General features: G+C 36.6%; 1 pseudogene; it reads left to right on the plus strand.

Annotated features, from left to right (window-relative positions):
• Nucleotides 1–6,141: 6,141 nt before the first annotated feature.
• LOC126628427 (uncharacterized) lies at nucleotides 6,142–7,717 on the plus strand (annotated as a pseudogene).
• Nucleotides 7,718–11,708: the final 3,991 nt, after the last annotated feature.

The following is an 11,708-nucleotide window of genomic DNA, read 5'->3' on the forward strand; positions in this document are numbered from 1 at the left end:
TGCTATCGGGGACCAAAAGTGATTGTCCCCCATGCGTGTTTCCACTTCAGCATCACCAAAAGAAATTCTGGGAACTAGTATTAGTTTGAGTGTTCTAAAGTCGGAAAAAGGAATTTGCTAATAACCTACTTTAGAACAGGTTTAATGAGATTCGATCTTCCTCCTGAAGATTCAGAATTATAACTAACGATTTTAAGAAGATTAGTGCTATCGGGGACCAAAAGTGATTGTCCTCCACTTGTGTTTCCACTTCAGCACTAACATAGTCACTCAGGACATTTTTGGAAACTTCAACGTGAAGCAAAACCTCGAGGAAATTTTGGGAGATGGCACAAAATAAAGATTGCCAAGGATGAAAGTGCTTGAGGTTTCTTAACAAAGAAGGGTTGGTAACGATGGTTGGATTGTAGTTGTGATTGATCGGTAAATTTTTGGTGGTACACAATTATCGATGCGTCTACCCTACTTCAGGGTCAACAAAACGTCTTCATTTTAGGTATTTCTTAGCAAAGAGGTTCTTCACGTAAGCCCTAGTGGTGGTCGCCAAAGTGTTCTTCTAGAAGGTCAATAAGTGGTCAACAAAGTGTCAGTGATAGTCATTCCAAGTTGCCCAAAAGTCATGAAAAGTTGGCACATTTTGTGTTCGATGAGGTGGCATAATTATAACATTAGAATTCAAGAATTGAGAATGCTTACATCACATGTGTGATGATTGCGATACTGCTTGACCTATGCTTTGATACCAAACTGACACACCCCAACCCAGAATGTCCACGTAGGCACCTGAATCGCGATTTGTTGGCTGACACCTGGAAGGTGACGAAGCCATAAAGTGTAGTGATGTGGAAAATGTGAATAAATTAAAACTTAAAAGTGACTAATTTAGAGTGCGCATGTGAGCGGGATTAAACCCATATCACACAAGTGATGTCAGAGCATAAATAAATTGCAGTAAAAGAAGAGTAAGAAGATTTATACTGAAAAGAGAAGTCTTCTATGTAACAGCTTTTACCAACAATCCTCGTCATCACGAAACCTTTGGCACTAAGATCCTGAAAGGGCAAAAAACAAGGGTGGGTAGGCCTGAAAATAAAGTTTTGTAAAACCTTTTCGAAAAGTGTAACCCCTCGTTGTAAAACCAGTATATGGTTTCCCAAAAATATTATAATAATTGTACGTAATAAGGTACCCTGCAGCACTAGTGAGCTAAAGGATGTAGGCCAACAACAAGGTATCACAACATCAAATCTCAATTCGTTATTATAAGAAATCAATGCTCATTAATTTATGTAGGCACATAAGTCCATTGTGGAGATATTCTGACAATGGAACAGGTTGGGTGTGGGTTTTACATTTTAGTACTACATCATGTGAGATGCGCTAGTGACATCACATACGAGTCCAAAACATCACACAAAAGGACAAGCTGACACCTAACTCTGATTCCAAAGCGAATGTAAACGATGCATGTGAACTACACGTGACGTTGGTCCCAGAATAATACAAATAACTAAGAGACACCGTGCAAACATGTAATAATGAGTAGATAAAACACAAGGATATCATCCCACAAGTTTATGCTCACAAATAATATTAAAAACATAAAGTGTACGAAAAGTCAATTTGTAAAGCTAAACATGGCATGTCACATCATAATATATAAAAGCAATTGTTGGGAAAATCACACACACATATATATATATACACGTAAAAACGAAAAGACCTACTAACAGGTACTTGAGATGTCATGTCCTTTCAAGCTAAAATAGTCGGAGTCTCCGATAGTAATCACACACAAGTATAATATTGGGGCCCATTAGTAAAACTCAACTTAAACGACTAAATTTGGGAAAATGGAATGCGGATTCGGAATCAAAGCGTCGAAATACGCCAAGAGGCATCCTGGTAAGTTTCGTAAAAGGTCAACGAAAAGTCAACGGTCAATCCTAAAAAAGTCAACCGAGATGCCTATGCGGTCAACTAACCTAGTAATTTCACTAAATGGATGTCAAAAATAGACTCAGGTCGTCAAAATTAGCTTAGGAGGGTTTTCAAGAAAATTTCAAAAAAAGTTCCATCCTCAGGCAGAATATTCTGTTAAAGTTAACGAAATATTCGAGGGAAATATTCCCTCTAAAATTTGAAATGGACCCGGGTCAGATTCGGGTTACGGTAAATGGGTCGTGGGCTTGGGCCGATTCTAGGTTTGGGCTTTTTTTTCCTAGTTGGGTTGACTCGATCCCTGTCACGGGTTCCGTCGCTGAAATCTGGGTAGCGATTCCAAAGCTCCAAACGAGTTCAAAACTTAACCATTTTTCACATTCTTCCTACCAAAATGAAGATAAATGAGAGTAGTTTAGAATTATACCTTTCCCCGAGTTAGCCGTGGCAGGAGTTGGCCTGAAAAGGCCTGCAACTCGCGGCATACACCTCCCAAAAAACTAGGGAAGACTCCCGAGGTATGTATGCATTCAAATGTCACCAAAATCCTTAAGAAACACTAGAAAAGTATAGTAAAACACAATCCACGAAGATTTGGGTGGTTTTCAAAACTTACCTTCGTCGGAAACGATGAGGAGTTGCTGAAGGACACAGCGATGATTTCGGTGCCTCTGTTCCGTGAGCACAAAGAAAGTGAGGGAGACAGAAGATTGAGATAGAGGGAGAGTGACAGAGGAGAGGGACGTGGTGATTGGAAACAAGGATGATGGTGGTCGTGAAACAAGGAGTTAGCGATCGCCATGGCTGATTCTGTGCAGCGAGCACAGAGTGAGTGAAAGAGGTAGGGAGTCCATGAGAGATGTGAGGGAGTCTGATCCTTGTGAATTGAGTTTTGGAAAGGATGACAGGTAGTGGCCTTAAAATGGTGGTTTAGTGAAGCTCGCCGAAGGTGTGGCGGTGATGGCGGGCCTCTGTGTTTACAGAGAGAAAGAAAGTGAAAAGAACGAGTGTGCGGGACTTAGAGTGTTGAGGCAAATGAGCGATAATGACAGAGGGATAATGCTTGACTGAGAGAAGAAAACTGAAAAGATAGGGAAAGTGGAGATTAAAGAAAACAAAAGATATGGATGTGATGGTCAAAATAACAAAAGAAATGAATATGGTGATTATAAAAACAAGAAGAGTCGGCAAAACTCAGAGAGGGAAATCACGGTTTGGATTTCCAATCCCATATAGAAATTAAACGTGGGTCTCACCACTCAATTATAGCAATAGGTAGAAAAATGCTAATTTCGAAAAGGAAGCGTAACTAAGACTCCGAATTCGGTTCTGCTTACATCCACGAGTTCGTGCCGTCGAGTACTACAATGATACATTAAGAGGATGTTTCATATGTCTCACTATACATTGGTCAACGAAGGTCAACAATCTCACCTGTAGGGGCATTTTTCTCAATTCACTCTTTTAAACGTAATAAAATCGAAAAATTAAGGATGGACTGTTATACGTCGAGCAAAGTTTTTAAAAAATAATAAAAATTTATGAAAATAACTATATTTTAAAATTTATAATATAAAATTAAATAAAAAAACAAAAATAAAATGGTTTAGGCGACGAAATATTTGGATTACGTCGTGCAAAGATTTAAAAAAAAATATTTATTGTATTTTATTTATTTTTGTAAAGACTTTGAGCAACAAAGTTTAAAGTTTCGTCACGCAAAATGACTTTGCGTGACGATGTGTGTTTCGTTGCACAAATTTCATCACGCAAGACTTTGCATGACGAAGTTTAAAATTTTGTCGCTCAAAGTGAAGTGACTTTGCGCAACGATGTGTGTTTCGTCGTGCAAGGGTTTTTTTTACTAATGATTATCACACAACAAAACACCGATGTGCACTGATGGTGTAAGAAGCAATAACAAACCCTTTTCTTCTACTAGCTAGCTGCACTCCTAGACAGATATATGACTCAAAATTATATACCTGTTGGACCATATTACACGTACCTTTGCTACATGTTTCTCATTGACAATGAGCTTTCATATTTATTGCATTCTACCCCAAGTGTTAGCCTTTTCCCACATCTTGTCTTTTTTTTTTTGAACAAACGGTATTATCTACATCAAATAGTGAGGGATTCGACTAAGTCTCAAAATTGGCTAGCAACAATGTAGTTCAAATTCGCATTTGACAAGAATCAAACCTTAGACCTCTCATTTACAAATAAAGAAGAATACAACTAGACTGTATTACTAAGTGGCACATCTTGACTATCTTAGACCCATAAAAATCCACATGCTTTCAAAATAGGATCAAGGGATGGGTAACTCCTGATAAGACCTGTTATGGGGTCAATTTTTCTATATACACAAAGCTGCACGACTACAGTCCACCATTTTCTAAGCTAAATATGGGATCCTACTCTAAGAGCAACTCCACCCCTTAGACCATCTCCAAACTTTAGAATAAAACTCAAATTTTAGGTTCTAAACTTACCCCATCTTGCTCCAACCCTTGGGGCAAATATGAGTTAAACCTCAAAACTCATTTATGGAACAAATTTAGCCCAAGATTCCCCCTAGGTTAGTGAAGATGGCCCACCATATATGTATACTTTTTTAGTTTTATATTTACAAATTCATTGAATCTAACTATTACGATCTAACTTGATCAAATCCAACGGTAAAAAAAGATATCTAACCGTCTAAATTTAAATCCAACGGCTAAAGTAATTGAAAAAAATATTTTATGTGTTTCATATTTTTTCGTATTGTTCCACGAGTTTCATGGTGTCAATTAGTGATTTTTCAATATTTCTCGGAATCTAAATATTTTTACGTTAAAATGTTCATAAAATTAAATTAGAATAGTCTACATAATTTTAATTTTTTTTTTAAAAAAAAGTTACTTTAATAAAGAAATTATCCTAAATTCATTCTTTAATAATCTTGAACTAAAAATTTAACCCAGAATGGTTGGAGGAGAAAAGCTGGGTTAAAACCAAAATTTTATGGCTAAAAAATTTAGGGCCTTTTGGTATTGGATTTGAGTCCAAAGTTTTTAACTCAAAAACAATTTTTAAGTTTTAAGGTAAAAATACATGTTTGGTAGGCCCATTTTGCAAAACTGGACTTAAAATTTTTTAAAAACAGCCCAATATAATTTGAAAACAACAAAAGTCAGGTTTTAGGGTTTTTTTTTTTTTCACGAGTTCAATTCCTGTGCCGCGATGGAGGTCTGAGCTGTGCTGCGCAGACCATGATCCGGCGTTGCACCTCACCAACAACGAACTACCAAGGATAAAGACAAACAGGTAATCCCTTTTTTTGAGTTTCTGGGTCTTTGAGACTGCAATTCCTCAATCCAATTCGAAGAGACCCATTTCACCTTGCATATTTGTGACTCGATTTCAGATTTAATTTTCTGTAACTCTCTCTCTCTCTTGTTTTCTGTATTATCTGTTTGTGTTGAATTGCATGAATGTTTGATTGTTTGTATAATTGGTCAATTTTGTGTTTTTATTGGTGGTTTTGGAGGTCTGTTGCAGCTGGGTTTATTGGGTTTCTTTAGAATTAGGCAACTATTGGGAAAATTGGGGGAAAATGTTTCCTCAAAGTCAAAATCATCCAAGTCAACCAAAATGGACGAAGCTCTTGTAGCTTGGGCAAAGTCACTTGATGCCAAGACTGAGGCTACATTGGAAAAGGTTAAGCATAAAAGAGAAAAGGAAGTATCCTCCCCATTGAGAGAGTTAAGTACCATTGAAGATTGTATGGAAGTACTTGAGGGCATGGAAGATGTTGATGATACCGCTTATTTGAAAGCTTTGGAGAAGTTCACTAGCTCGGATTGGAGGAGGATGTTTATGAAGATGTCTGAGTCGAGGAAAAAATTATGGCTCAATAGTCTAAAATGAATAGTTAGAGCCCTAGTAAGAAAACTCAATAGTCCAAGTTGGTTGTTAGTTAGTGTGTTGGTAATATGATGAGGGTTAGTAAGATGAATATGGATATGCTTTTGTGTTTGGTATTGAGATTTTTTGCTTTATGATGAACTATAATTAAATGAGTATGGAAATGACTAGTGTTGGTAATATGATTAATGTTATGTTATTATCCTATAGTATTGTCTTGTTACTTTGTTTAGCTATTAATTACATGATAGTTGTAGAATATAATTATTTGTTTGTCTATATAGGATGGATTCAATTGAAGTGGACAATAATGATTCAAGTTCAGAAAGTGATTCATCATCTGATTTGGATGATTCACTTGGAGAGTTGCTTTTAGTTACAAGACTATATGATCATTACTCACGTTTAAATAAAGAGCCATGCATGACTTCACATTTTTCAAGCTGCCAATATGTGATAGATTTATTGAATGGACATCCACATAGGTTATTTGATATTATTAGGATGGATAAAAACACATTCAAGAATTTGTGCTCGACATTGAGAGAGATGAACTTTCTACAAGATGATAGATCAGTTTGTGTGGAGGAGGCCGTATGCATGTTCTTGTTTACTATCAGTCATACAATCTGCAACAGGGTAATTGCTGAAACTTTTCAACATTCGAAAAAGACTGTGTCAAGACAATTTAATCGAGTTCTCAAAGCAATATGTCGACTTGGTACTCATATAATTCAACCTCCAAATATGGATGCAACACCTTCTGAGATTTTGGGAAATCCAAAGTATGACCCATGGTTTCAGGTAATATATTTATAAAGTACATTTTATTTTTTAGTTAGATCATGACCATTTTTCTACAAAACCTAGAAAGATACATGTTTAAAGCTCTAGAATAACAACTTAGGTTGAAGTAAACTATATTTTGTGTACTAATATGTTATGATTTGAACTATAAAATGGTAGAATTGCATTGGTGCTATTGATGGAACACATATCAGTGCATGGGCTCCTTCATCAAAACAAATTTCATACCGAGGTAGAAAAGTTAGTGTGACAAAATATTATGTTGGCATGTTCATTTGATATGATGTTCACATATGTCTACACCGGATGGGAAGGAACGGCTAATGACTCGAGAGTGTTGATGGATGCAATAACAAGAGAAGAGAATAGGTTTCCAATGCCTAAAGAAGGTACGAAGTCATAGAAACATATCAAATTACTTGTAATTTTTTTTCTTTTTGTATTTGGCTCAAGTGAAATACTTATATGCATTGTTCTTGGAATAGGAAAATATTATGTTGTTGATTCCGGCTATGCCAACATGAGTGGGTTTCTTGCACCATATCGCAAAGTGCGTTATCACTTGCGTGATTTTAGAGGAAGAGGTAAACGTCCAAGAGGAGCAATGGAATTGTTCAACTTTAGGCACTCATCACTACGTAATGTTGTTGAACGATGCATTGGAGTGCTTAAGAATCGTTTCCCTATTCTAAAGTTGATGCCAAATTATCCAATTAGGAAGCAAAGACGCATTCCCGTTGCATGTTGTGCCGTGCACAATTTCATTGGAATGCAATCAAGGAATGATACTTTGTTTCAACAATTTGAAGACAATGATGTTGATGTGGTAGATGAAGAAAGCTCGGGGCCTAATCAAGAAGGGGAAAACATGCATTTGAATGACGACAATGTTATGAATGATGTTAGAGACCACATAGCCGGATCAATGTGGCTTGATTACGTCAATAACAATTAGTCTCAAAGTTTATTGGTTTTCTAGAATGTTTTAATGTAATATTTATTATCTAAGACTTGAAGTTTAATTTGATTATCGAACATATATGTGTTGCATTAGCACATAGATATCAAAATAGTATGTTTAAGGTTTAATTTCATATGTTTTGTATATCTTAAAACAAATACATAATTGGAAAAAAGAAAAAAAAAGAAGCTGTTTTCAAGAGTTAAACCAAACAAGTTTTCAAATTTTTAGATTCGAAAACAGTTTTTAAGTTCAATGCCAAACAAGTTTTTGAAACCTAAAAAAAACTATTTCTAAGAGATGATTCTGAAAATTAGTTTTAAGAACAATTCAAGTTTTTTAGTAGGATACCAAACAGGCTCTTAGGTTTTAACCCAAGGGTTGGAGATGGTCTTAGGGTGATTATTGCCTAGACTATTGGACAATTGACAATTGTTGTCTTAGTGAAAAGTAATTGTCCAAGAGCATCTCCATCCCTAAATTAAATTGCCTATGCAATTCACCTTAAAAAATTATTTTTGATAAAATAATAACAAAAATATCTCTTTTAAGGAACCATCCCTTTCTCCTTTCTTTTCTACCTCTGCCCTTCATTTTCTCCGTCACAACACAGAGATTGCAACCAGAATGCCATCGTCAGTTTCTGGAACCATCCATTTCTCCCTCCCTCGTTTTTTGAGCCATCCCTTTCTCCTTCCTTAGGCAGAGTTCATCGCCTTCACCTTCACCTTCATCCTGGTACGCAGATCTGGAGCTTGCTTCGTTTGTCCTTCTTCGCTTTCCCTAGCTCTTGGCCTATCTATTCCATCGCCCTAGCCTGCAAATTTTTTTTGTCATGTGACGTTGGCATGACGCCATATCACCTAAGGTGCAGAAGCGGGCTATAACAACCTGAGTGCTGAGTCTGGGGGAGTTAAGCCCAACGAATAGCAAGGGGAATTTGTGTGCGCTGCAGCAACTTTTGTTGGGGTAGGCAGATTGAATCACCCAATTCAAGGGGGATTTGTTGGGGTGGACTGGCTTGGACGACTAACTCATTTCAGCCTAACCCATCTGAGGGCTCAGACATAGTTTATAGGATTTTTACCACCTTCAAATGTAGGGATAAAAACACTGAAAAATACTTGCAAAAGTATAAGGTAATCGTAGTATAGTTGGCTTTAGCAAGGTCGTTTCCACATGGTTGAATGAATAATGTATGTTACACCAAATCTTAATTAAATATTTGAAAACAAAGTTTGAAAAATGGTGATTTTATGATCTAAAATATTAAAAACGAATTTAATTAAAAAAAATTAAATAAATTGGTAAAGTAAAGAAAACAAAAGAAAATAGATTTGAAAATAAATTTGAGCACTAGGTTCCGCGTCACCTTAACAATCCTACGTAATTCTTCCAATTATTTATGAATTACTCATGCATATTTTGATGGTTAGATTTTCCTAAAGTATGTCATACTTGGAACCTCTAACATAGAACGTATATCTAACATACAACCCGTCTGTGATGTCTAGATCGAATGTGAACATGCAAGACCGATTAAGTTTTGTGAAAACCTTTTGAAAAATCATATAACCCTTAAGACGTGTCGTCCATTCTAATAAGTTACACATATTAACCACAAGAAGCCTTTGTCAATTTCAAGGACTGTCCTCTGTCAAATTGGCATCGAATTACTTTTCTAAATATCCTAATGATGACCAATCATAAAGACAATTAGATAGCTTAAACATGATGATTAATAATTCAAAACCTGCATGCATAATATCATAAGTAAATTGAAAAGAAACTACATATTCTTAGTAAGGCTCGTGGCCTTGCCCTAGCAAACGGAAATTAATTACGCACAATCATTAAACAAAATACTATTAAGAACATGGATAGAAAACACTTTGAAAATAAACTTGAATCATCAAAAACTCTCTAAACTATGTTCTCCAGAGTAGTGCCTTCTCCTTTTCTCTTCTCAAACCCTAATGGCTAAAAAGTCTTATTTATACTACTACAAAATAAAACCCTACCTAGAGAAGGTCTTAGAATAAGACTAGGAAAACAAATAAATTAAAATCAAATAGGAAATATAATCTTAAATTGAATAGTAAAATTCACCTAAAATCTGCACAGCCATGTTTTAGACCCATATCTGCTCCAAAACTGGCCCAAAATAGTTGGATTTAAAGCTTGGATTATGCTGAACACTTTCCATCACTGCGCACTGTTTTTTTATTTCATCGCCAGAAAATAATCGTTTGGTGGAAAAATCTAATATTTTGACATGATCAAGCTAAGCAACTCACGAACGTCCTCCAATTGGAATTACTCCAAAATTCATCCATTTGCTCACGTTTTTCTCAAGAGGAAGTTGAATGCCCTATATTAAGAAATAAAGCAAAGTATCAAAATTCTCACAAAATAAACAATAAATTAATACTAAAAATATGGTAAAATATATAGTATAATATCGACTCATCAATAGTTCTACCCCAAGTGTGTATGTCACGTAGATGACAAGATCTGAGATTACCTCCCTTCCTTAAATATCGAGGAGTGTTGAGAATAAATCTCATATTGATGAGAGTATGGACCTTGCAATGACTTATAAGTAAGTTAAACTACTTTCCATATTATTAATTAATTTTATGGTGGAAATTATTTTAAAAGAATATGATATTTTCGAATGAAGGCTGTTGATCTAGAGAAGTTCGATCGTCCTGGTAAATAATGTTATTGGTACCATAAATTAACACTTTGTTTATATTGGCAGAAACAAAGCTGCATGATCTTTATCTAATTTTATTGTACAATTCTGATTTCTGCAGAACTCTCTAATTTATAAAACTTCTCTCCTTCCATGAGAGCCTTTCTCTCCATCTGTGAGAGTTTCCTCCCTTCCTTTTGGTGAGGGTCTTCATCTTGTCCACCTTCTTAGGCGTCGACACTGGCTTTGGCTGGAGTCGATTGCCACTATTCTCCTAATCTTCCTGTTTTCTTCTTCCATAAATTAACACTTTGTTTATATTGGCAGAAACAAAGCTGCATGATCTTTATCTAATTTTATTGTACAATTCTGATTTCTGCAAAACTCTCTAATTTATAAAACTTCTCTCCTTCCGTGAGAGCCCTTCTCTTCTTCTGTGAGAGTTTCCTCCCTTCCTTTTTTTCCCGATGCTTCTTTTTTTTCCCCTGCTCTCCTTTCCGATCTGGCCATTTTTTCCTACCCCCATTAGTGTTTCTCCTTGCTCCTCTTTGCTCCGATATGCAGCTGCTTCAAAACCGCAAATTGTTGCGGTTCCTTCTTCTTCTTCTTCTCCCGATGCTTCTTTTTTCCCCTACTCTCCTTTCTGATCTGGCCATTTTTTCCTACCCCCAGTGGCGTTTCTTTCCTATTTGGCCATTTTTTCCTCCCCCCAGTGGCGTTTCTCCTTGCTTCTTCTTCTTCTTCTTCTTCTTCTTCTTCTTCTCTTTTTGCTTCTCCCAATGCTTCTTTTTTTCCCTACTCTCCTTTCCGATCTGGCCATTTTTCCTACCCCCAGTGGTATTTCTCCTTGCTCCTCTCTGCTTCGATATGCAGCCGCTTCAAAACCGCAAATTGTTGCGGTTCCTTCTTCTTCTTCTTCCCCAGTGGTTCTTCTTCTTCTTCTTTTCTTTTTGCTTCTCCCGATGCTTCTTTTTTTCCCCTACTCTCCTTTCCGATCTGGCCATTTTTCCTACCCCCAGTGGTATTTCTCCTTGCTCCTCTCTGCTTCGATATGCAGCCGCTTCAAAACCGCAAATTGTTGCGGTTCCTTCTTCTTCTTCTTCCCAATGGTGTTTCTCCTTGCTCCTCTCTGCTTCGATATGCAGCCGCTTCAAAACCGCAAATTGTTGTGGTTCCTTCTTCTTCTTCTTCTTCTTCTTCTCCTCCTCCTCCCGATGCTTCTTTTTTTTCCTCTGCTCTCCATTCCGATCTGGCCATTTTTTCCTACCCCCAGTGGCGTTTCTCCTTGCTCCTTCTTCTTCTTTTTCTTCTTCTCCCAATGCTTTTTTTCCCCTGCTCTCCTTTCCGATCTGGCCATTTTTTCCTACCCCTAGTGGCATTTCTCCT

Source organism: Malus sylvestris, chromosome 1 (assembly GCF_916048215.2).
Source record: "Malus sylvestris chromosome 1, drMalSylv7.2, whole genome shotgun sequence".
Classification (NCBI taxonomy): domain Eukaryota; kingdom Viridiplantae; phylum Streptophyta; class Magnoliopsida; order Rosales; family Rosaceae; genus Malus; species Malus sylvestris.